General features: G+C 42.3%; 1 protein-coding gene across 2 annotated transcripts in view; it reads left to right on the top strand.

Moving 5' to 3' along the window:
- The window catches only part of CDKL5 (cyclin-dependent kinase-like 5), a 237,155-nt gene that overhangs the window by 16,371 nt on the left and 195,449 nt on the right, over positions 1 to 25,335 (top strand). The window contains exons 1-2 of one of the 2 annotated variants that reach the window (XM_011995815.1): positions 10,451 to 10,524; positions 10,638 to 10,686. The exons of the other annotated variant lie outside the window; for it this stretch is intronic. The gene's annotated coding sequence lies outside the window, so the exon portion shown is untranslated. Of the gene's footprint in view, positions 1 to 10,450; positions 10,525 to 10,637; positions 10,687 to 25,335 lie in introns of those variants that run through there. 2 annotated transcript variants of the gene reach the window in all.

Raw genomic sequence — 25,335 nt, 5'->3', positions numbered from 1 at the left:
TTTTTTTTTTAAAAGTAAGACCTATCATTAAGAGAACTAAACAGTTATGTACCCTAAAAGAACACTTAAAAGTCCATGTTAGAAAAAAAGAGGACTTAACATCTTTTTCTGTAATCGATTAAAATCACTTTTGTTACTTATTAAAGTTAGAAAGTGCTGATGAATACTGTAGAGCCTCAGGGCCAGAAATAATCTTGGCCGAAGCAGGACCATATTTCTACACAGATGGGACCTGTGTGTTAATTTGTTGATTTCTTTTTTTTTTTTTGAGATGGAGTCTCGCTCTGTCACTCAGGCTGGAGTGCAGTGGTGCGGTCTCAGCTCACTGCAAGCTCTGCCTCCCAGGTTCACACTATTCTCCTGCCTCAGCCTCCTGAGTAGCTGGGACTAACAGGTGCCCGCCACCACGCCTGGCTAATTTTTTTTTGTATTTTTAGTAGAGACGGGGTTTTACCGTGTTAGCCAGGATGGTCTTGATCTTCTGACCTTGTGATCTGCCTGCCTTGGCCTCCCAAAGTGCTGGGATTACAAAATTTTGTTGATTTCTTTATAACGTAATGGAGGTGTACTTTACGTACCATAAAACTCACCTTTTTAGTGTATGATTCCATTATTTTTAAGTGAATTTATGGAGTTGGCATAGCTATCATTACAGTCCAGTTTTAGAACATTTCCATCACCCCCAAAATTCTCTCCTGTCAATGAGTTGTTTTAACCTTATTTACTTGCTTCACCTAGACCTCTTTTCTTTTTTTTTTTGAGACAGGGTCTCACTCTGTTGCCCAGGCTGGAGTGCAGTGCTGTGATCTAACTTCACTGCAACCTCCACCTCCCAGACTTGAGTGATCCTCCCACCTCAGCCTCTTGAGTAGCTGGAGCTACTGGCACATGCCACTGCGCCTGGCTAATTTCTTTCTTTCTTTTTTTTTTTTTAAGATGTAATCTCACTGTCACCCAGGCCAGAGTACAGTGGTGTGATCTCGGCTCACTGCAACCTCTGCTTCCTGGGTTCAAGCGATTCTCCTGCCTCAGTCTCCCAAGTAACTGGGATTACAGGCATGTGCCACCATGCCTGGCTAATTTTTGTGTTTTTAGTAGAGACAGGGTTTCACCATGTTGGCCAGGCTGGTCTTGAACCCCTGACCGCAGGTGATCTGCCTGCCTCGGCCTCCCAAAGTGCTAGGATTACAGGTGTAAGCTACCGTGCCTGGCCAACCTAGATCTCTTTATCATCAGACATTGACAAATGAAATCATGTAGATCTTAACAGATGTCTTTTTTTTTTTTTTTTTTTGAGACAGGGTCTCAAGTCTGTCACCCAGGCTAGAGTACAGTAGTGTGATCATGGCTCACTGCAGCCTCTGCCTCCCCAGGCTCAAGTGATCCTCCCACCTCAGCTTCCTGAGTAGCTGGGAGTATAGGCGCAGGCCGCCATGCCTGGCTAATTTTTTTGTATTTTGTAGAGATGGGTTCTCACGGTTTTGTTCAGGCTGGTCTTGAACTCCGGGGCTCAAGCCATTCCCCTACTTTGGCCTCCCAAAGTGCTGGGATTACAGGCATGAACCAGTGTGCCTGGCCTAAAAGATGTCCTTAAAAAATATCTTCTGGAGGCCAGGTGTAGGTGGCTTACGCCTGTAATCTCAGCACTTTGGGAGGCCAAGGCAGGCATTTCATTTGAGGTCAGGAGTTTGAGACCAGCCTGGCCAACATGGTGAAACCCTGTCTCTACAAAAAATACAAAAATCAGTTGAGTGCAGTGGTGTACACCTGTAGTCTCAGCCTCCTGGGAGGCTGAGGTGGGAGGATGGCTTGAGCCTGGGAGGCAGAGGTTGCAATGAGCCAAGATCGTACCACTCACTCCAGCCTGGGCAACAGAAGTGAAACCCTGTCTCAAAAAAAAAAAAAAAAAATATATATATACACACACACACACACACACATTCTTGGCTGGGCGTGGTGGCTCACGCCTGTAATTCCAGCGCTTTGGGAAGCCAAGGCAGACGGATCACCTGAGGTCGGGAGTTTGAGACCAGCCTGAGCAACATGGAGAAACCGTCTCTACTAAAAATACAAAATTAGCCGAGTGTGGTGGCACATGCCTGTAATCCCAGCTCCTCGGGAGCCTGAGGCAGGAGAATTGCTTGAACCCGGGAGGTGGAGGTTGCGGTGAGCCAAGATGGCACCATTAGACTCCAGCCTGGGCAACGAGAGCAAGACTCCGTTTCAAAAAAAAAATCCACACATATTATCATTTATTAATGCTTTTTGTATTTTCAAAAATTCTTGCCTAAGCATAATACGTAGCAAAATTTAAAGGATCATAATGGCAAATGGTATAAATTACCTTGTGTTTGTGGCTTAAATTTTATTTTCATTTGATCTTTTTTAAACCAGCAAATAAAATACAACATTCTTGGTGATATGTTGGGAATGCAGGGAAAAGAAATGAAGGTAAAAGTAACATAATTATTGTGCAAGAAAAAGTTACTTCCAAATGTAAGAGCACAGGGAAACAATTGGTTTTCTTGATTTTAAGCTAATAACATTGTGCATTTTATTGTTTGGACCTCTAATCCCTCTTGACAGATCCGTGCCTAATGTGCATGTCATAGAGCAGGCTTCATCAAATTCAGATATTTAGACACTTCATCTACTTCAGACTGGATTGTGATGGGATTTGCAAACAGCTTAACATGCAAGGTACCGTAACTGCCTTTTCCTGCCTGCATCATTTTCTTCTTAGTGACCTTCTAGGGTGGGCTGGGGAGTAAGGCCAGCTTGGGAACGGGAAGTCTCATCAGCACAGGCTGATCCCCACTTGTGCAGGTTTCCTCCTTTGCTCGGTGTATTGCTTGTGTGGACGGACACTGCTTAGGGACGTTATGTTTTTGGGTACATATAGTAGAGGAATGTAATGGTTTGGTTAGAAGTAAAGTGTTTTGGGAAACTGTATCTAATTTTCTTTGCTTTTAGGTGAACATTTCTCAATGGAAAGTGACCCTTATATGTACCAGGCAGGTAAATCAGTAACTCCTTGTGTGGTTGGTTGTGTCTGGATTTTTAATGGCAAACAGGTTAGACACACAGTGCTGGTCTGATATTAATAGTTTACTGTCAGTTCAATCATAACTGGTTCGAAATAGGCATAGGCTTGCTTTTTTTTTTTTGGACTCTATCAAATGGTAACATGAAGTGCCAGTGTAACTTGATTTTGATAGTAAGAACAACTTTGGTTTCTGGGAATTAACAAAACATATATAAATAATATATATTGTTTAAAAAGCTTACCTTACATTATTTTAGGTGAGTTGCAATTTTAGATATCAGGTTTAGATTTTGTATTATGGGCCAGGCGCAGTGGCTCATGCCTGTAATGCCAGCACTTTGGGAGGGCCGAGGTGGGCGGATCACTTGAGGTCAGAAGTTCGAGACCAGCCTGGGCAACAAGGTGAAACCCTGTCTCTACAAATAATACAAAAATTAGCCGGGTGTGGTGGCACGCACCTGTAACCCCAGCTGCTCAGGAGGCTGAGTCGGGAGAATCCCATGAACCTGGGAGGCAGGGGTTGCAGTGAGCCAAGGCCACGCCACTGTATTCCAGCCTGGGCCACAGAGCGAGACTCCATCTCAAAAGAAAGAAAAAGATTTTGTGTTATGTTTAAAGATTAGGTTCTTGGAAGTATGAGATTGTATTTTGATAATTAAAGTAAACATATACAGTCGCATGAGGAAGATACGGCAGATAAAAAGAGTGGTAAGTAATAGTTGAAGAACAACTTGCCTGGATTTACCTGATTACCCTGACATTGCTGATTTTAGAAACTAATTTCCTTATGAGTAGAATCTTTCACAGATTGCCAGAGCCTGGGTCAGATGTGATATATCCTAGAATTTATCCACACCCCTAGACACACACCCCACCAAGGTTTGTCAGCCACTTATGGGATATATTAACTGTAATTGCTAGTAATCATTATTCCTAATATTACCACTAAATTCAAGTTTAGCAATGCAAATGAAAAGAAAAAGTTTGATTTTAATTGTAGTTACTGAAAATAGTTGGGGTAGACAAAAGCTAATTTTGTGCAAATAGGTGTTTTATACTTTATCAATTATTTATTTCTCACATAATCTGTCCTACATCCTGAGGATCTGTCCTTCATTCATTTAACAAATATTACTTAATGAGTATGTAGTGTGTGCCAGACTGTGCTGGAGACTACATGGAGTGATAAATAAGATGTAAGTAGGCCCTGCCCTCAAATAATTAATTTTTTTTGAGACAGAATCTCACTCTGTCGCCCAGGCTGGAGTGCAGTGGTGCAATCTTGGCTCACTGCCACCTCTACCTCCTGGGTTCAAGCGATTTTTGTGCTTCAGCCTCCCAAGTAGCTGGGACTACAGGTGCGTGCCTCCACACCTGGCTGATTTTTGTATTTTCAGTGGAGACGGGGTTTCACCATGTTGGCCAGGCTGATTTCAAACTCCTGACCTCAAGGGATCCACCCACCTTGGTCTCCCAAAGTGCTAGGATTACAGGTGTGAGCCACCAAGCCTGGCCAAAGAATTTAGTCTTGAGATGGAGGCAGAGGAGAACTACAGAACACTGTGGGAGTATGCCTGACCCTTGAACAACGTAGGGGTTGGGGTGCTGACCCTCACGCAGTCAAAAATCCAAGTATAACTTTTGACCCCCCAAAAACTTTACTAAAATAGCCTACTGTTGACCGGAAGCCTTACTGGTAATATAGTCAATTAACACGTTATTTTGTATGTTATATGTATTATGTAGTGTATTCCTATAGTAACGTAAGCCAGAGAAGAAAATATTATTAAAATCATAGGAAGAGAAAAGATACTTACTATTCATTAAGAGGAAGTGGATCATTATAAAGGTGCTCATTGTCTTCACACTGAGTAGGCTGAGGAGGAAGAGGAGGGGTTGTCTTGCTGTCTCAGAAGGGGCAAAGGTGGAAGAGGTAGAGAAGGTGGAAGGGGAGGCAGAAGAGGCAGGCACACTCAGTGCAATTTATATTGAAAAAAAAATCTGGGTATAAGTGGATCCATGCAGTTCAAACCTGTGTTGTTCAAGGGTCAACTGTATATAACAGGGTAGGGCTGGAGAGTCTGTCCTTGGGGGAAGAGGTGGGAAGGTCACTCTGAGGAAGTAACATTTAAGTGAGACCTGAAGAATGAGAAGGACCTGGTCTAGTTGGGGAAATAAGTTTTTCAGACAGAAGGTGCAGATGTGATGAGGCAAGGTGAGAGAGCTGGGGTTTTTGCACAACAGAACCTTTTAAAGAACTGAAAGAAGGCCGGGCATGGTGACTCATGCCTGTAATCCCAGTACTTTGGGAGGCTGAGGCAGGCAGATCACTTGAGCCCAGGAGTTCGAGACCAGCCTGGGCAAAATGGCAAAACCCCATTTTTACAAAAACGCAAAATTAGCTGAGTGTGGTGGTATGTTCCTGTAGTCCTAGCTACTCCCAGAGAGTAAGCTGGGAGGATTGCTTGAGCCCAGGAGTTTGAGGCTGCAGTGAGCCGTGATTATGCCACTGCACTCCAGCCTGGGCGACAGTGAGACTCTGACTCAAAAAAAAAAAACAAAAAAAACAAAAAAAACTGAAAGAAATCTACAATGACCAGAAAATAAAGAAACAGGCATTGAAGCAGAAGTTGGCAACAGGGGCCAGGTCTTGAAAAGGCTTAGTAGGCCATTTGCTAGGTTTTTGAACTTGCCCTAAGTCTCCTGGGAAACGGTTAAAGATTTTAAGCAGGGGTGTGACATGAAATGAAATGCTACAAAACCCAATAATTTTAGTTCAATGGAACCTTGGTAATTTACCAGAAAGGTCATAATCTCTGCAAGGTAAGATATTCTTCTCTTGTTTCATTAAAATTTTTGTAACTCCTTTCTTGATTGATTGTCGTCTGCAGTATTATTTTCATTGTTTTTGTAGAAATTCCCTTTAATTTTCTAAAAGTACCTTTTACCCCTCACCGTTCTGTTAACCTTATATAGGAATGTCATTTCTATTTATAACTGAATTAGAATATTTTTTCTAACAGCTTTAGCTCTCTTCCATATTTAAACTTAAAATTCTTGGCTGTTTTTTTCCCTCCAGACACCTTTAATCTGCTCAAAGTATTTAATGTTTTAATGAAATGTTTCATTAAATTTGCTTTATTCTTTTGTTCTTCCAAATACAGTGTCTTAGATATAGTTTAATATTTCTCAGCATTTATGCTATTTCATATTTTATGAAATAACATGTAAGCACCTAGAATGGTTTTAGGAAATTTTGTCACTATTGTATAGGAGCACTAATCTTCATCAAGAGCACCATTTTCAAATCTGGTTCACATTCTGTGGCCTTATCTTTTACATTAAATTGGTCTCTGTTAAACATTTTATGTTCAGGTGGGCTTATTTATATATAAGTGCTATAAAGGTGTTATTTTTTTATATCCTGATTTGTTTCTTTCTCCCATAGTAAATGTCCCTACATACTGAATTCTTTTTAGGAAATCTTTGCCATGCTAAGTTTTTGATTGCCTTGGCGATTGTGTGAGCATTCATTCAAGTCTTTCTTGGTGTAAAGTTGTTAGCTCATGCCTATATACAATGCTATTGCCCACTGTTCCTCTCCACATGTACAAAGAATAACTGCAACATCACCTTCTTCAAGTATTTCCTTTGAAATCTACATATTGATTCAGCCTTGAATTGAGTTTGCTTTTGCCATGAGTTCTTTTCTTTTCTTTTCTTTTCTTTTTTGAGACGGAATCTTGCTCTGTCCCCCATGTTGGAGTGCAGTGGTATGATCTCGGCTCACTGCAACCTCCGCCTCCTGGGTTCAAGCAATTCTCTTGCCTCAGTCTCCCAAGTAGCTGGGATTACAGGCATGTGCCCCCATGCCTGGCTAATTTTTGTATTTTTAGCAGAGCCAGGGTTTCACCATGTTGTCCAGGCTGGTCTTGAACTCCTGACCTCATTATCTGCCTGCCTTGGCCTCCCAAAATGCTGGGATTGCAGGTGTGAGCTAAGGATGGGCATATAAAGCTGGGAGAATTGCAAGAAGTAATGTTTATTTATGCACTACATGCTTTGCTTTGATGCTTGTACCATAGCTACATCCCAGGATCTTTTCTACTGTAAGCTCCATGGAGGCTATACCCTCAGTATGTGGGTACCACATTGCCTTACACGTAGGAAGTGCTCAATAAAGACTTCCCTTATCAAAGGTGCCCCTTTTTGCACCCGGCCCCCCCCCACCATTTCCTCATGTTTGTATCTTCTTCCTTGTGCAGTGGTTGCTATATCAGGTGCCTATCTAGTGGATCCTCCTCTCTGCTCACCCTATAGACATGCCTGTCCTGTGTCTAGTTACCTGTGTAAGATGTGTAATTGTTATAATTGCATCCACACTGGTAAATGAGTAGGTGCTAATAGCTCTCTGTGGGGCCCCAGAATCTTTTCTACCAACATTTACAGTATGGCAGACGAAGGGGAAGCCAAAGATGACAACTACCAGAGTGACGTCTCTGAGTTTTTTTTCATGATTTATTGCATGAATTCATTGAAATGCTGAGTTCTGTTTCATAATAGGGGTATGTGTGTGTGTGTGTGTGCGCGTGTGTGCGCGCGTGCATGCGTGCATGTATCTTCGTTGTACAATACAGGCATACTTTGGAGATAGTTTTGTTTTAGACCACCACAATAAAGCAAATATTGCTGTAAAGCAAGTCACACAAATTTTTTGGTTACTCAGTGCATATAAAAGCTTTGTTGGCTGAGCGTGGTGTCTCACACTCATAATCCCAGCGCTTTGGGAGACCAAGGCAGGCAGATCCCCAGAGGTCGGGAGTTCGAGATCAGCCTGGCTAACATGGTGAAACTCCGTCTCTACTAAATATACAAGATTAGCTTGGTGTGGTGGCTCGCGCCTGTAATCCCAGCTAGTCAGGAGGCTGAGGCGGGAGAATCACTTGAAGCCAGGAGGTGGAGATTGCAGTGAGCTGGGATGACACCACTGCACTCCACTCCAGTCTGGGCGACAGAGTGAGATTCGGTCTCCAAAAAAAAAAAAAAAACAAAGCTTTGTTTACACTATACTGTTGTCTATTAAGTGTGCAATAGCATTATGTCTTAAAAAAAAAAGCACATACTTTCATTTATTGCCAAAAAATGCTGGCAATCATTTGACCCTTCAGTGACCCATAACCTTTTTGCGGGTGATGGGTTTTGCCTTAGTATTGATGGTGACTGACTGATCAGGGTGGTGGTTGCTGAAGGTTGGGGAATCTGTGGCAGTTCCTTAAAATAGGACAGCAATGAAGTTTGCCATATCTGTTGACTCTTCCTTTCATTGTAGGTTTCTCTGTGGCATACGATGCTGTTTGATAGCATTTTACCCACATTAGAACTACTTCTCCAAGCCTGCTGCTGCTTTATCAACTAAGTTTATAGAATAGTCTATTTTTGAAATAGTCATTTCAAAAATGTTTAAGGCTTCAAAAATGTTTAAAGTAGATTCCATCTCAGAAAAACACTTCCTTTGTTCTTCCATAAGCAGCAACTCCTTTGTCCATTCATGTTTTATCATGAGATCACAGCAATTCAGTCATATCTTCAGGCTCCTCTTGCCTTGGCCTCCCAAAGTGGTAGGATTGTAGGTGTGAGCCACTGCACCTGACCATATCATCTTTTTTTTGGTTTTGTTTTGTCTTTTTTTGAGACAGAGTTTTGCTCTTGTTGCCCAGGCTGGAGCACAGTGGCACTATCTTGGCTCACTGCAACCTCTGCCTCCCGGGTTCAAGCGATTCTCATGCCTCAGCCTCCCAATTAGCTGGGATTACAGGCATGTGCCACCACACCTAGCTAATTTTGTATTTTTAGTAGAGATGGAGTTTCACTGTGTTGGTCAGGTTGGTCTCGAACTCCTGACCTCAGGTGATCCACCCACTTCAGCCTCCGTATAATCTTTTTGTCTATAAATGGGTATGTCTTTCCTTCTGCTAGGCCATTAGTGCTGGTATTTGAGTTAGTTTATTTAGGAATTGGTGTAGTCAAGTCCAAGGTTGTACTACTCACCACATGACAGCCAGTAAGTTAAGAGACAAGGTGTTGGGGCAAAGAAAGCAATTTTATTTAGGGAGCCAGCAACCCGAGAAGTTGGTGGACTAGTAATGTCCTAAAGAGCCATCTTAAGTTAATACGAATTTTAGCCTCCTTTTATGTTAGAGGAAGAGAGAAGAAGGAGGAGATTGAGGTCAAGAGGTGACTATGATGACCACAGACATCTGGGTGGCAGTGAGGGTCTGTGGAGGTTGTGAAACTTCTTTGTCCTTGGTCAGGTCACAATACTATAAATCTTTAACATGGCTGGGCATGGTGGCTCACTCCTGTAATCCTAGCACTTTGGGAGGCTGAGGCAGGCAGATAACTTGAGCCTAGGAGTTCAAGACCAGCCTGGGCAACATGGCGAAACACCGTCTCTATCAAAAATAAAAAAATTAGCCAAGTGTGGTGGCACACACCGGTGGTCCCAGCTACTCAGGAGGCTGAGGTGGGAGGATCACCTGAGCCCACGAGGTCGAGGCTGCAGTGAGCCACGATTGTGCCGCTGCACTCTAGCCTGGGTGACAGAGTGAGACCCTGTCTAAAAAAAAAAAAAAAAAAAAAGAAGAAATCGTTAACAACATTGTTATTTGTGTTTACACTACCCTTATCTCTTCAGAGGTTAGTTTTCAGAAGGGACTATTTGCTTTAAACTATAAACTATAGACTGAATGTCTCCCATAGTTAGATGGTATCACTGGGTGGTGGTGGGGGCTTAGAAGCAAAATGGTGTTAGTCATGCTAGGCCTCCTTTTCACTGTTACATTGGGCTGGATTTGAGGTTTTTTGTGTTACGGTTAACCTAGTGTACCCCAGTTTTCAAATTCTCTTAGAGATACTTTGTGATCAGAGTGGGAATTGGTTTACCAGAACAGTGTCTGTTCCAGTGTAAATTTCAGGTCTCCCCTTTGAAGTGTGCTTTAGTGAGGGTCTCTTTATATGTTCTTGATTTTCTCCCGTCTCTTTCTCAGTGATATTCTGCTCTTACTGTTCCTGGAAATTTGTTTGCTTGGAGGTGGGGAGGGGTGGTAGGATGTGGTCTCTTCTTGGTTAAGCCTCAGTTTCAGGCCTGAGTTTCAGGATCTTGCCCCTTCCCTGGCTGTTGTAGTGGGCTCAATGTGGAATGCTATGCCTCTCCCAGGACTCGGGCACCCATCCCTCCTCCCTGCTTTTTCACTGTTGTCTTAAGGGTAGAAGTAACCATTGTCCCTTCTGTCACAGTGAAGGCTTGTCTTCCCTAGTGGAGATAGGGTAGAGTGATTTGAGGGTAGTGTCCAGCCTCTCAGGCTTAGCTGCTGCCCACCCCCAGGTTTGCATCACAATGAGCATACCTCAGAGCTCTTTAGAGCTCTGAGTGCGTGGGGTGGGGGGGTTGGAGGAGGAAGGCCCTGCAGGAAGTTGAGGTACCGTATCCTCAATTTCTGTGACTCCCAGTGGTTTCACGCTATCTTTTCAGCAAGCCACATGAGATTTCACCCATTTACTGACTCTTCTACTGGTTCTTTTTGGTGTCCAGCTGTACTCTCTGAGAGGTGAGCATATGGTTGTCTCCTTTCTCCCTTCAGGTACGCTCCTTAGTTTTTGAGCCAACTGGTTGCTCTGTTGGTTTTTTTTTTTTTTTGAGATGGAGTCTTGCTCTTTCGCCCAGGCTGAAGTGCAGTGGCGTGATCTTGGCTCACTGCAAGCTCCGCCTCCCGGGTTCATGCCTTCCTCCTGCCTCAGCCTCCCGAGTAGCTGGGACTACAGGCGCCCGCCACCATGCCTGGCTACATTTTTTGTATTTTTAGTAGAGACGAGGTTTCACCGTGTTAGCCAGGATGATCTCGATCTCCTGACCTCGTGATCCGCCCGCCTCGGCCTCCCAAAGTGTTGGGATTATAGGCGTGAGCCACCGTGCCCAGTGCTCTGTTGAGTTTAAAGAAAGTCTTGAATTTGAAATTAGTTCAGCTCTTTTTCATTGTAGTTCTCTTGTTCCAGGGTTTAAACCAGAAATTTGGTTACTCTTAAAATTTTAACATGAGCATTTCCTTAAGTCTAAGCTCAATTATTATTCCTGTCCTCCTGAATAAGACCAAGAGTTTGGAGTGAATTACTCCTTAACCGTTAGTCCCTCTTCCATGTTAATGTTATTTATGTGTTAGTTTTGCCTTACTTAAGCCACCTTACACCTATAAAAATAGTGAATATTTACTCATGTGTTTTTCAGGTTTCTTTGGTCACCATTCTTCCTGCACTCTATTTCTTCCTTCTTTATTAAAAAAGTTCTTAAATAATTATTTCAGTAAGGACCCTTTAATAGTAAACTTGGGCTTGGTGTTTGTGAAAGTGTCTGTACTTCACTTTTTCTCTTGAATGATTGTTGAGCTGGGTCCAGAATTTGGGTTAATTACTTTCCCTGAGTACTTCGATGTTATTCTCCTGTGTTTTGACAAATTTGTAAATTTTTTTTAACTTTTATTTTAAGTTTGGGGGTACATATGAAGTTTTGTTACATAGGTAAACACATGTCACAGGGGTTTGTTGTACATATTATTTCATCATCCAGGTGTTAAGCCCAGTACCCAATAGTCATTTTTTCTGCTCCTCTCCCTCCTCCCATCCTCCACCCTCAGGTAGACCCCAGTGTCCGTTGTTTCCTTGTGTTCGTAAGTTCTTATCATTTAGCTCTCATTAATTTTTAATTTTTTGGTGGAGATGGGTTTCATTTTATTGCTTAGGCTGGTCTGGAACTCCTGGCTTCAAGCGATCCTCCTCAGCCTCCCAAAGATCTGGAATTACAGCTGTGAACTACTGCACCTGGCGTATTTTTATTTGCTAATGAGAAGTCAACAGTCAGTTTAGTTGTAATTTCGTTATAGGGAGGTAATTCTCTCTCCTCTTGAGCTACTTTTAAGATCTTTTCCTTGTTTATTTATTTATTTATTTTTTATTTACAGTACTTTTGAGTTGCTGTTTATTTCCTTGTTTTTTTGATCTTCAGGTTTTTTTTTTTTTTTTTTGCGATATTTCTAGGTGTGGATTTGTTTTATGTATCCTGCTTTTATTTGATGTATTCCGTTAGTCCGAGGACCCCTGATGTCTTCAGCTGTGGGTGAAAATCTTAGCCATTATCTTTTCAAATAGTTTTGTCTCCATTTTCCATTTATGGAACCATTATTTAGATATGTTTTGGGATTTTTCATCACATCCTTCATGTTGTTTAAGTTTTCTTTAATTTACATTTCTCTCTCTTCTGGGTAATTTCTTGACATCTACGATTCACTAATTTCCTCTTTAGCTGTGCAGTTAATTTGTTAACTTATTGAGGGTTTCACTAAAAACATTTGGCTATATATAAATAGTCAAATATGTAAATATTGATATTTATACAAATATACAAATATATATGTGTGTATAAACATATATATATATACGTGTTTTAAAGATGGAGTCTTGCTGTGTTGCCCAGGTTGGTGTTGAACTCCTGGTCTCAAGTAATCCTACCACCTCGGCCTCCCAAAGTGCTATGATGTACAGGCATGAGCCACTGTGCCCCACCTTGAATATATTTTCAAATTTAAGAATTTCTGTTACATTTTCTTTCAAATCTGTTTTTAAATTTTCTTTCAAATCTGCTTTTAAATTTTCACAAGGGCATTTTCTTGGGACATTTTAAAATATAGTTACGTTTAAGTCCTGTTTGGATTATTTTCTTAGCTGTAATTTTTGAGGAATGAAGTCTCCCATTTGGCTTCCCTTCTTCCCTCCAAGATTTTTGCTGTTTCTCCATGTGGTGTGCAATATTTGACAATTTGAGAATTGTTTGCCTATGCCTGGGTTGTGGGATGCTCTTTTGGTCTGGTTTTGCATTTGTCTCTGATGGGACCCTTTGGGTTCACTGCGTCTAGAGAGGTTTTGGTCTATTCTCAGATGGGTCTCCAGCACCTGCAAAGTAGTGTAAATTTTGACTCCATATTTGTGTAGAACAGACTTGGGGTTTTCCCTTCTGTTTGGATCACTTTTTTTTTTTTTTTTTTTTTTTTGAGATGGAGCCTTGCTCTGTTGCCCAGGCTGTACTGCAATGGCACAATCTTGGCTCACTGCATAATCCGGTTCCTGGGTTCAAGCTATTCTCCTGCCTCAGCCTCCTGAGTAGCTGGGATTACAGGCACGTGCCACCACGCCCTGCTAATTTTTGTATTTTTAGTAGAGACAGGGTTTCACCATGTTGGTCAGGCTGATCTCGGACTCCTGACCTCAAGGGATCCGCCCGTCTCGGCCTCCCAAAGTGCTGGGATTACAGGCATGAGCCACTGCATCCAGCCTGTTTGGGTCACTGTCTATGCACAGCCCTGGGCTGGTGTTTGTAGCTTTTCTTTTTATTTATTTATTTATTTATTTATTTATTTATTTATTTATTTATTTATTGTTGAGACGGAGTCTCGCTCTGTCGCCCAGGCTGGAGTGCCGTGGCTGGATCTCAGCTCACTGCAAGCTCCTCCTCCCGGGTTTATGCCATTCTCCTGCCTCAGCCTCCCAAGTAGCTGGGACTACAGGCGCCCGCCACCTTGCCCGGCTAGTTTTTTGTATTTTTTTTTAGTAGAGACGGGGTTTCACTGTGTTCTCCAGGATGGTCTCGATCTCCTGACCTCGTGATCTGCCCGTCTCGGCCTCCCAAAGTGCTGGGATTACAGGCCTGAGCCACCGCGCCCAGCCGCTTTTCTTTTTATTTTTTCACTCAGGGGCAGTCCTTTATGTCTTTGTCTTTGTCTTTGTCTTTGTGCTGGTGGTTCACCTCCAGCTTCTTTCCCAGGCCCAGGCTTCAGACAACTGATATATTTTGGCTCTTTGTCTCCACCCAAATCTAATCTCGAATTGTAATCCCCACATGTCGAGGGGAGGGATTTAGTGGGAGGTGACTGGATCATGGGGGCCATTTCCCCCATGCTGTTCCTGTGAGTTCTCATGAGATCTGATTATTTTATAAGCGGCTCTTCCCCCTTTACACTCTGTGTCATGCTGCCTGGTGGAGAAGGTGCCTGCTTCCCCTTCTGCCATGATTGTAAGTTTCCTGAGGCCCCCCCAGCCATACGGAACTGGGGGTCAATTAAACCGCTTTCCTTTATAAAATAAATTACCCAGTCTTGGGTAGTATCTTTAAAGCAGTGTGAGAACAGACTAAACAGGAAGCTTCTCCAGTTTCCTGGTCCTGTAATCATTTGCATTTGCAGCCCTTGATTTAGAGGGCAGGGGTGAGCAGGTGTTTATCATGTGAAGAATCTCATTTAATACATTTTTGTGTCTTTGCAGCCACTCCTTTCTATTCTAGTTTTCTTCCTGACTGTTGGTCAGGAGGTAGTTCTGCCAGTTAAGAACCAGGAAGTAGGCTTGTAATCCCAGCACTTTGGGAGGCCGAGGCGGGCAGATCACCTGAGGTCAGGAGTTTGAGACCAGCCTGGCCAACATGGTGAAACCCCGTATCTACTAAAAATACACATACACAAAAAATTAGCCAGGCATGGTGGATGGGCACCTGTAATCCCAGCTACTTGGGAGACTGAGGCAGGAGAATCGCTTGAACCTGGTAGGCAAAGATTACAGTCCGTCAGCTGAGACCGCGCCATTGCACTCCAGCCTGGGCAACAAGAACGAAACTCTGTCTCAAAAAAAAAAAAGAACTGGGAAGTAGTTATAACCACAGACAACCCCCACCTTGAACAGGTTATTTACCAAAAGTTCACTTGAACATTGATTGTGTAGGGCACAGTTCACATTATCTGATGGGAACTATGTTATTTAAAAAATGGATTTGTTTCCCAGGTGAACCTGAGGAGTCTGTTCTCTCCATTATGCAGTTGAAATTCATATAGACTTGTGAGTTCTTTGGAACAGTAATCAATATATAGTATGTGATTTCTGTGGGAAGCTATAATACATTTTAACGTTCTCGGTGAAGAAGGGAGTATGCTGTTTTCCAGCCTCAGTCGGTATTCCCTGGTGTGACCTGCCAGCTACCAGACCCTGACAGTTGTTACAAACTCCAGCCACTGTTTTCAAATCTGCCACTAAATTATCACCACTCATACTCAGCACATGACCTTGCCTCCACTTCACTGAGAACTTTGAGCCATCTGGTTGATTTTCTTCAACTTCTGGCTCCATCTACCAGTTTGTCATCCCTCCCTCTCCAGTGTTGCTCTCTCCTCCTGTCTCAGAGGATGAGATGCTTCTTCTGCTGTTTGAGGCAGTCCTTTGCCAGGGGCCTTAGGCTTCACTGCTGCTTCTTTGGCAGTCTTTTCCCATCAGTTATTTCCCTTCATTCTCCCCATTCTGTTCCTAGTGGCTGTCCACTTGGGGAGGAGGGGTGAAGATTTTGCCTCCAGGGGACATTTGGCAGTGTCTGCCAACATTTTTGGTTGTCAGAATTGGGAGGTGGTGGTGATGCATGTGCTGCTAGCATCTAAGGGTAGAGGCATCTAGATACCCTACAATGCACAGGACAGCCCCATGACAAAGGATGACCTGGTCCACAATGTCAGTAGTGCCCGGGTTGAGTAATGTTGCTGCATCCTCAGGGTCTCACTTTTGATTCCTTCATTTTTCTCTGCCCGTTATCTTATGCCTAAGATTCTCATCCTAGGAAACCCTCCCTGAACCACATGTCCAATCCTCTCCTAGCTACCTAACTTCTCCCCTTCTCGTTGAAACTTCTGAAAGAGTGATTTACGTGTAGTCTCTCACTCACTTTTCAAATTTTAGCTGTTGCTTTCTGGCTTCCCATCCCCACCACTGCTTAAACTGTTTTTGCTGAGAATGCTTGCGACCTCTTGTGTGCTGCATCTAGTGAATTCATTTATTCCTAATTTTACTTGACATTTTTGTTGCACCTGACACTGTTAATCACTATCTCCTTGAACCAGTGTATTCCATTGTCATCCTTGTTCTCCGTGTCCTTCTCTTATATTTCTTTCTCTCCCTCCCGTGTGGGCTTCTTGATGATCTGCTTACTCCTTACACACTGCTGTTACCTGGTTTTGACTTCTTAGCCAAGGATTATCATAGGTCGTTGTCTCCATGAAGTACCTCAGTTACCCCAAGGATTTCAGTTGCACTTACATACAGATGTTTTTCTGAATTTCTAAATTCTTTTTTTTTTCTTTTTGCGACAGAGTCTCACTCTGTTGCCCTGGCTGGAGTGCAGTGGCATGATCACAGCTCACTGTGTCCTCACCCTGTAGAGACGGGGTTTCTCTGTTTTGCCCAGACTGGTCTCAGAACTCCTGGGTTCAAACGATCCAACTGCCTTGACCTCCCAAAGGACTGGGATTACAGGCATGAGCCACCATGCCCGGCTTAAATTCTTCCATGACTTTTCCCTCCAGGCTTTAGTGTCCGTTGCAATCTGCTGGAAATCTACACCTGAATATTCTATAGGTACCTTACACTCAGCATGCCTAATGTGAAGTACATCTTTTCCTGAAACTTAGTTTTCTGAGATCCACCCGGGCTCCCAAGACAGATAGTTGGGTCTTGTCCAGTTTGTATATTTATCTCCAGTTGCCAGTGTAATATAAAATATGATTTAGATCATATCACTCACCTACTTGAAAGTCTGCACTGGTGCTGTCTTGGTAACAGAAAGAGAAAGTAGACTGAATTCCCTCATCTTGCCTATCAGGCTCTCCTTGATATAGTCTCTGCCCACCCACCTCTCCAACCTCACATTGTCTCTCTCCTGCCTCAAACGCTATGCTCTGGCATGTATAGCTTCCTATACAGTTTTGTTTCAAACTTGATGTCTTTATGTCTTTTGCCTGGAATGCAGTATTTTTCTATTGAATATGTGGATTGCTTGCCTTCTGAGTGGTGAGATTCCCTATTCCTCACGGAAGCTACAGTTAATTGGCACCTTGCCCCACTTCTGTGGCCTCAACATCATGAGGAGTAAGGATGTCTGAATTATTTCAGAGAGCCAGGGCTTGGTAAATGCTGCATTAGTCTTGTTGAAAGAAGGTAGAGAGGGGACATTGGCAAGGGTGTTTCACAGCTCTTCAGTTATGTAGCTTCCTACTAGCCATTTCTTTCCTCAGTCCCTACTTCCTCTATTTTATTACCTTGCAGGAGTTCTTCTGGAAAAATGTATCTTTTGAGGGAGAACCTCTTTTATTTTTTTAAATTTATTTATTTATTTTTTAGACAAAGTCTCACTGTGTTGCCCAGGCTGGAGTGCAGTGGCACGATCCCGGCTCACTGCAACCTCTGCCTCCTGGGTTCAAGCAATTCTGTGCCTCAGCCTCCCGAGTAGCTGGGATTATAGGTGCACGCCACCATGCCCGGCTAATTTTTGTATTTTTAGTAGAGTCGGGGGTTTCACCATGTTGGCCAGGATGGTCTCGATCTCTTGACCTCGTGATCTGCCTGCCTCGGCCTCCCAAAATGCTGGGATTACAGGTGTGAGCCACTGTACCCGGCCCCCTTAATTCTTTTGATGTGAAATAAGCAAATGCTGCCAAATGTAAGATATGTTGCTCAGTTTTTAGTCTAGATTTATTATGTTCTGATTCTTGGAAAATGAAAATCCACTCCTGATTTTTTGGTTAATACATACCTCATACAGTGACTGTGAAAATTAAACTAAATAACATAGGTGAAGTGCCCAACACAGTACTTGGTACATAATAGGCAGCAGTAAATACTAGTTTCTGTTATTCATTCTTCTTTGCCAGATTATTAAAATGACTACAGTACTCCATACATTAGACAAAAAGTTGTTTTTACTGAACCCTTGTTCGATGAAGGGCAATATGCCAAATACCTTGAGGGATACAGAGATGTTTTAGGCTGCTCCCTGTCCAGGGATAAATATTAGCATACTGTATATATAGTTACATTTTGAGGCTTTTTTTTTTTTGAGACAGAGTTTTGCTCTTGTTACCCAGGCTGGAGTGCAATGGCGCAGTCCTGGCTCATGGCAACCTCGCCTCCCGGTTTCAAGCAATTCTCCTGCCTCAGCCTCCCAAGTAGCTGGAATTACAGGCACCTGCCACCATGCCCAGTGTTTTCTTACATTTTTAGTAGAGATGGAGTTTCACCATGTTGGCCAGGCTGGTCTCAAACTCCTGACCTCAGGTGATCCGCCTGCCTCAGCCTCTCAAAGTACTGGGATTACAGGCGTGAGCCACTGTGCCCGGCCTTTTTTTTTTTTTAAACACGCTGTTGTGAAAACTTTTTGGTCTTCTAATGTTACTGTATTTGAGCACAGAACACTTTAAAGTTTGGTTGCCACATTTAATCCATTACACCTCTGTGAGAGTAGTTATTAGTTCCATTTTATAGATAGGGGCCCTGAAGGGTGGCAGGAGTAAAAATAGGGTATATTGGGATGTAGAAGAACGCTAACCATTATTATTTCCAACCTTGGTAGGTATAGAATAAATACTTGTTGAATGAATGAATGTTCTTTTATAAGTTGTATATTGAGCCCCTACCTAAATCTTACCTCTACTTCTTCTTTTTCTTTTCCTTTTTTTTTTTTTTTTTTGAGCTGGAGTTTTGCTCTTGTTGCCCAGGCTAGAGTGCAATGGCACATCCTGGCTCATTGCAACCTCCATCTCCTGGATTCAAACGATTCTCCTGCCTCAGCCTCCCGAGTAGCTGGGATTACAGGCACCCGCCACCACACATGGCTAATTTTTGTATTTTTAGTAGAGACAGAGTTTCTCCATGTTTGTCAGGCTAGTCTTGAAATCCCGACCTCAGGTGATCCGCCTGCCTTGGCCTCCCAAAGTGCTGGGTTTATAGGCGTGAGCCACTGTGCCTAGCCAAAATCTCTACTTCTTATAGTTTTATTCAACCCCTTTTATGTTTAATTTAATTGATTAATTTTTTTGAGACAGGTTCTCACTCTATTGCCCAGGCTAGAGTGCAGTGGCATGATCTTGGCTCCCTGCAGCCTTGCCTCCCTGATTGAAGCAATTCTCCAGCCTCAGCCTCCTGAGTAGCTGGGACTACAGGTGTGCGCCACCATGTCCTGCTAATTTTTGTAATTTTTTGTAGAAGTGGGGTTTTGCCGTGTTGCCCAGGCTGGTCTCAAACTCCTGAGCTCAAAACGATCCACCTACCTCGGCCTCCCACAGTGCTGGGATTATAGGTGTGAGCCACCATGCCCGGCCCCCTTTTATATTTTATCTGGCAAAAATAAGTATTGACATTTAGTGGTTGATAGGGAGGACATTGGAAGTCGGAAGAGAGATAACCCACACTGTTTTATACATAATAAAAAGGCATTGAGGGAAGGTATATGTGTTGATACTGATTTAACTTTTTGCCCTTGTGCTGATTCTTTGCAAGACTACTTTTCTGGTTTCTCTAACAACTGCAAAGGGCTTCCCAAGTTTGGGTCTAGGGTAAATGGCTCAATTTGTTGCACTCTAAGGATGATTGTGTTAATAGATTTTTCATTCTAATCTCTAGTAAAGTAGGGAAAATCTATTGTAATTAGGCTCAGACTCAAGGGGAAAACTTTAGGTAGATGAATTTGCGAATATACAAACTTTAATAGAATAAGTGATTACTGTCTCAGAGTTCACTCTGTATTTAGCTGTCTGTAGTTGGTTGTCTTAGATAGTGAAATACGGTCTTTTAGTAAAAATGGTAAGACCCCTGATTAGGATTTGAAGTAGGACATCCATGAACTTATTGCAGGTAGTAAGTAGTATTAACACATCTCTTTCACTGTCCACATGGAATACTGCATTTAGTTGTTGTTGTTGTTTTTTGAGACAAGCCTCGCTCTGTTGCCCAGGCTGGAATGCAGTGGTGTGATCTCGGCTCACTGCAACCTCTGACTCCCGCATTCAAGCGATTCTCCCATCTCAGCCTCCCAAGTAGCTGGGATTACAGGCACGTGCCACCACGCCTGGCTAATTTTTGTATTTTTAGTAGAGATGGGTTTTGCCATGTTGCCCAGGCTGAGATATTCTTTTTCTGTGTTTCTCCTCAAGTGTATAGTTCTCTGGTTTGTGAATTCACTGGGTGGTTGTGATGTCCAGTCAGTAAAATGATAAACATGAAAGCACTTTGAAAATGATTTAATGTCATTGCATGGAAATGATACAATATCATTGTATCACTATTTATAATAGTCTTCAAGTGTTTTTTGTTGTTGTTGTTGTTGTTGTTTTTGAGACGTGTCTCACTCTGTCACCCAGGCTGGAGGGCAGTGGCATGACCTTGGCTCACTGCAACCTCCACCTCCTGGGTTCAAGTGATTCTCGTTCAGCCTCCCTAGTAGCTGGGATTACAGGCGTGCACCATGACGTCCGGCTAATTTTTGTATTTTTTGTAAAATGGGGTTTTACCATGTTGGCCAGGCTGATCTCAAACTCCTGACCTCAAGTGATCCACCCGCTTCGGCCTCCCAAAGTGCTGGGATTACAGGTGTGGGCCATTGGGCCTCAAGTGTTTTTAACCACATTTGAGTGCCCTCTTCTTTTTGGTCACACAACTTTACTGTAACCCCACTAATTTTTTCAGATGTAGTTCATATACTATCTGCTGTGTAAAACATAACCTCTTCAGTCTGAAATGGGTACTGTTTTCTTTGAACGTTTGTAGCTATTTTGATTTGTATAGTTCATTTGGTCATCATGAGTCTGAATTGTCACATCTTGCCTGTTGCCTTGATAAGTTAATAATGTAGGATCTTCAGATGTTTAACTCTTAATGAGACCAGCAAACATTTATTGAACACTTATTGTCCTAATCTCTGGACGTAAAGTTTTCATGTATTAATTCCAGTGTACACAACTGGATTGTAAGGTACTTTAAAGAAAAGACCATGATGTGTACTTCCTGGTTTCATGAATGTTTCCTTTATATATAATAAAATGTAGCAGTGGGTAAGATTAGTGGATGTATCATTAATGTTGACATTGAGTTTTAACGTTTTCCTTTTTAGAACCAGTCTAGCACTTGTCTGGGATAACTGAATTTTTGTTAAAATTGGTCCATATATATTTCCATTCTTTTTTAGTTTGTTTCACATACTTTGACTTATTTCCTGCTTATTTCTCCTCCATTAAGGTATAAATTCTCTCCTTAAATTGCTTAGCCTTGGATTTTCACAGATTTTTTTGAAAGACCTATGTTTTCATAGGCATGTTGTCTTTGTAAGATCTAACTCTGCATTGATTTATTGAGCTCGTTTTGTTTTACTTATTGAGCATCAAGATTGAAAGAGGAAAGTCATGTAATTTTCATTATTTATAATGCATTTGGCTTTTAAAAGTGTTTTGAGGTTAAAACCAATAGCAGTCTAGCATTAGTTGAAGGTATTTTGAAGAGGTGGTTAGTATCCTTGGGGCTTTTATCAGGAGGTAGCCTTTATGTAGAGACTTGAAGGAATAGTGTTAGCAGGGTGTTCTTGTTGGAGCTCCCCTTATTTGATGGTTTGGAGTCCATAATTGGAAAATTAATTTTTAAAATTGGTAAAGCTCTAAGCAATCGAATACGAATGCACATATAACTATTCTGCCATAAAGCGTACTTTTCTTTCTTATTTCGTTTTTTTTGAGATGGAGTCTTGCTCTGTCGCCCAGGCTGGAGTGCAGTGGTGTGATCTCGGCTCACTGCAACCTCCGCTTCCCGGGTTCAAGGGAATCTTGTGTGTCAACTTCCCTCCCAGGTAGCTGGGATTACAGGCGCCTGCCACCATGCCTGGCTAATTTTTGTATCTTTAGTAGAGACAGGGTTTCACTGCTTTGGCCAGGCTGGTTTCAAACTCCTGACCTCATGATCTGCCCACCTTGGCCTCCCAAAGTGCTGGGATTACAGGCGTGAACCACCGTGCCCAACCTAAGGCATACTTTTGATTGTCAGTATTTGTTTGTTTGAGATGGAGTCTTGCTCTGTCTCCCAGGCAGGAGCGCAGTGGCGTGATCTTGGCTCACCGCAACCTCTGCCTCCCAGGTTCAAACAATTCTCCTGCCTCAGCCTCCCAAGTAGCTGGGATTACAGGCGCACACTACCACACTGGCTAATTTTTACATTTTTAGTAGAGATGAGGTTTCACCGTTTTGGTCAGGCTGGTCTCTACTGACCTCAAATAATCCACCCGCCTCATTATATCATTTGAAAATGATATGTCATTGCGTGGAAATGATATAATATCATTGCATCACTATTTATAATAGTCCTCACATTTTTTTTTTTTTTTTTTTTTTTTTTGAGACCATGTCTCACTCTGTCACCCAGGCTGGAGAGCAGTAGCACGATCTTGGGTCACTACAACCTCTGCCTCAGCCTCTCAAAGTGCTGGATTACAGGCGTGAGCCACTATGCCTGGCTCGTTGCCACTATTTTGACGTATGTCTGGGACCTTTCTCAGCTGACTGAAGTTCAGTGTCATCTTACTTGTATAATCCATCCTATGTGCAGTAGGTTCAGTTTCGACGACTTGAAAGTAGAGCAATAATTTAGATAACCTATGAAACTAGTGCAGAATAATAGATTTTTACAGTTGTCTCCTGTCTTTTAACCTAATCTAACACACATCTGATTTGACAGGCACATTTTTTAAGTGACTCATCACCTTTGTTGAATCTTACCAAAGCATCCAATGTAATTTTTACAGAAATAGCACTTTCTTGTAATTGGTTTGTACACTATTTAATTGAAAAACATGTAATGATTATTACCAGAGGAATTGACAGTTGTGTGTAAGAAATGCAACTGACTTCTGGATGCAAAGCATCCAGCTCAATATAAGGGAGCAGAAGTGTGAAGTTGAACTAGACAGTTGACCATTAGCCAAAAACATTTGTACTGATGGCAACAGCCAGACTTCTGTTTTACAGAGGTAATGAGGAGTTTGATGAGGAGTTTGGTAACTGTTAGGTTGAGGACTGTTAAGAGGCCTGCCTGAGGCCAGTATGGCACGTGAGTGCACAGTGCAAACCCGCTTCTGTAATACATTTAATACTTTTTTAAAAATTCCTTTTCCCATGAATAACATGCTTTTTTATATAACAGAAGTTAACCGTAACAATTATCATGTAACAGAAAATAACTGTTATTTGGAATGCTTGCAGAAAATCACTGTTTAACTAAGATTTCTATAAAGCCTTTTCCTGTCTAAGATTTCTGTTTCTGTCATTGTCTGAAACATCGTTATGCAGCACATGACTGCCTTTATTTTGGCACTTCTTATTTGGAGTTAATTAATCCCTTCACCTTTACTATGAGGTCTTCCTCTGAAAAACGTTTATATACAACATCTGATCCACAGTTGATACCCAACAAACTGAATGAAAGATAAGTTCTGGCCACTTAAGTGGATGTCACAGCCCAATCTTTTTCTTTTTCTTTTCTTTTTTTTTTTTTTTTTTGAGACAGAGTTTTGCTCTTGTCGCCCAGGCTGGAGTGTGGTGGTGCTCACTGCAACCTCCGCCTCCCAGGTTCAAGTGATTCTCCTGCCACAGCCTCCTGAGTAGCTGGGATTACAGGTGCCCACCACCACACCCAGCTAATGTTTGTATTTTTAGTAGAGACGGGATTTCACCATGTTAACCAGGCTGGTCGAACTCCTGACTTCAGGTGGTCCACCCACTTTGGCCTCCCAAAGTGCTGGGATTACAGGCATGAGCCACTACGCCCACCCGTCACAACCCAATCTTCCATCACAACCCAATCTTCCGTCACAACCCAATCTTGATGTGGTGTAGTTTTCATTGATGTGCCACCGAAAAATAAGCTGTCATTATTTATAAACTCAGTCCAGAGAATATTTTAGGATAATTATACTCAGTTGAGTATATTATATTCCATATGTCAAAGATGCTGTGCTCTGTCTACAGAATCCTGAGCTTAATAATACATAGTTCTTGTCTGTGGACATGTATATTGTTGGTACAGTGGAAATAAATGAGGAGGAGAGATTCATTGAAGCCTGAAGGAATTTGTGAGGATTTGAGAGTAGATAGGACCTGAACTGGACTTGGAATGGTAACAATAATTAGGATTTTTTGGCAGATATTTTATTGCGTTATGGCATTTGATAGTCTGGATCTCCTTCAAATTCTTTTTCCTTCTTTTCTGTCAAATACTCCTAGTCTTCCTACATCCATCTCTAGCCTTCTTCTTCTGCAATAATCTTTATTTTCCTTAACAATCTATTGCCTTTGGCCATTTTCCTCCTCTTTTTTGCCTTTGGTGTAGTGCTTTATTGTTTTAACCCTAACCCTGTGCTTCTGGAAATAATGCTTTTCTGTCTTCTACGTAGCCACAACAGTTCATCAATATCCTTCTTAGAGCATATATCGTTTCTTTGCACTATAGTTATATACAGACCCCATCCTCTGCTGGACCTTAACTTCTTGAGGGAAAGTTGCACCTTTATAGTTCTTACAGTATCTGGTATATAGTTTTCTAAGTAGTAGGCACCACATACCTTCTCTTACATTTAGCTTCTTTCCTCGAACTCAACTAATCTTCTAGACTTTCCTTTTTCTGTGCATAGTACTAGAGTTCTTTCAATTCCCCATTCTAGTCAGTGAGTTCTGCTTCTGTCTTTGAAATGTTATTTGTAGCCCCACCATTTTTTCCACTGTCATCATTGCATGCCCATTAAAAGATAAATATTTAGTGCATATTATGTTCTAAGCACTGTGTAGGTGCTAGGAATACAAATATAACAGATCCAATTCCTTGTTCTTAGAATACTAGTTGGGGGTTATTTTGGTACTTTGTTAAGCAAATGTTTATTGAACACTTTCTTTGTGCGGAGCTCTATTGTAGGCATAGATGTATTATAGTCAGAGTCATTTTCCACAGGCTGCTCGTCTTCAAGGGGAAAATATGGCTACTGGATTTCTTCTGTTCTAAGTACACTTTTCTTCCCATTTTCTTTTAGCATCTCTGAAATCCAGATGCGTCTAAACCCTGGTATGTATGTTTAATTTTTTTTTTTTTTTTTTCTGAGACTGAGTCACGCTCTGTCGCCCAGGCTGGAGTGCAGTGGTGCGATCTCGGCTGACTGCAACCTCTGCCTCCTGGGTTCAAGCGATTCTCCTGCCTTAGCCTCCTGAGTAGCTGGGATTACAGGTGCGTGCCACCGTGCCCAGATAATTGTTGTATTTTTAGTAGAGACGGGGTTTCACCATGTTTTTTGGGCTGGTCTCGAACTCCTGACCTCATGATCGGACTGCCTCGGCCTCCCACAGTGCTGGGATTGCAGG

The sequence above is a fragment of the Mandrillus leucophaeus genome, unplaced genomic scaffold, assembly GCF_000951045.1.
Source record: "Mandrillus leucophaeus isolate KB7577 unplaced genomic scaffold, Mleu.le_1.0 Scaffold499, whole genome shotgun sequence".
NCBI classification, from domain to species: domain Eukaryota; kingdom Metazoa; phylum Chordata; class Mammalia; order Primates; family Cercopithecidae; genus Mandrillus; species Mandrillus leucophaeus.
The sequence above is the reverse complement of the archived record's forward strand: the minus strand, read 5'-3'. Positions and strand labels throughout refer to the sequence as shown.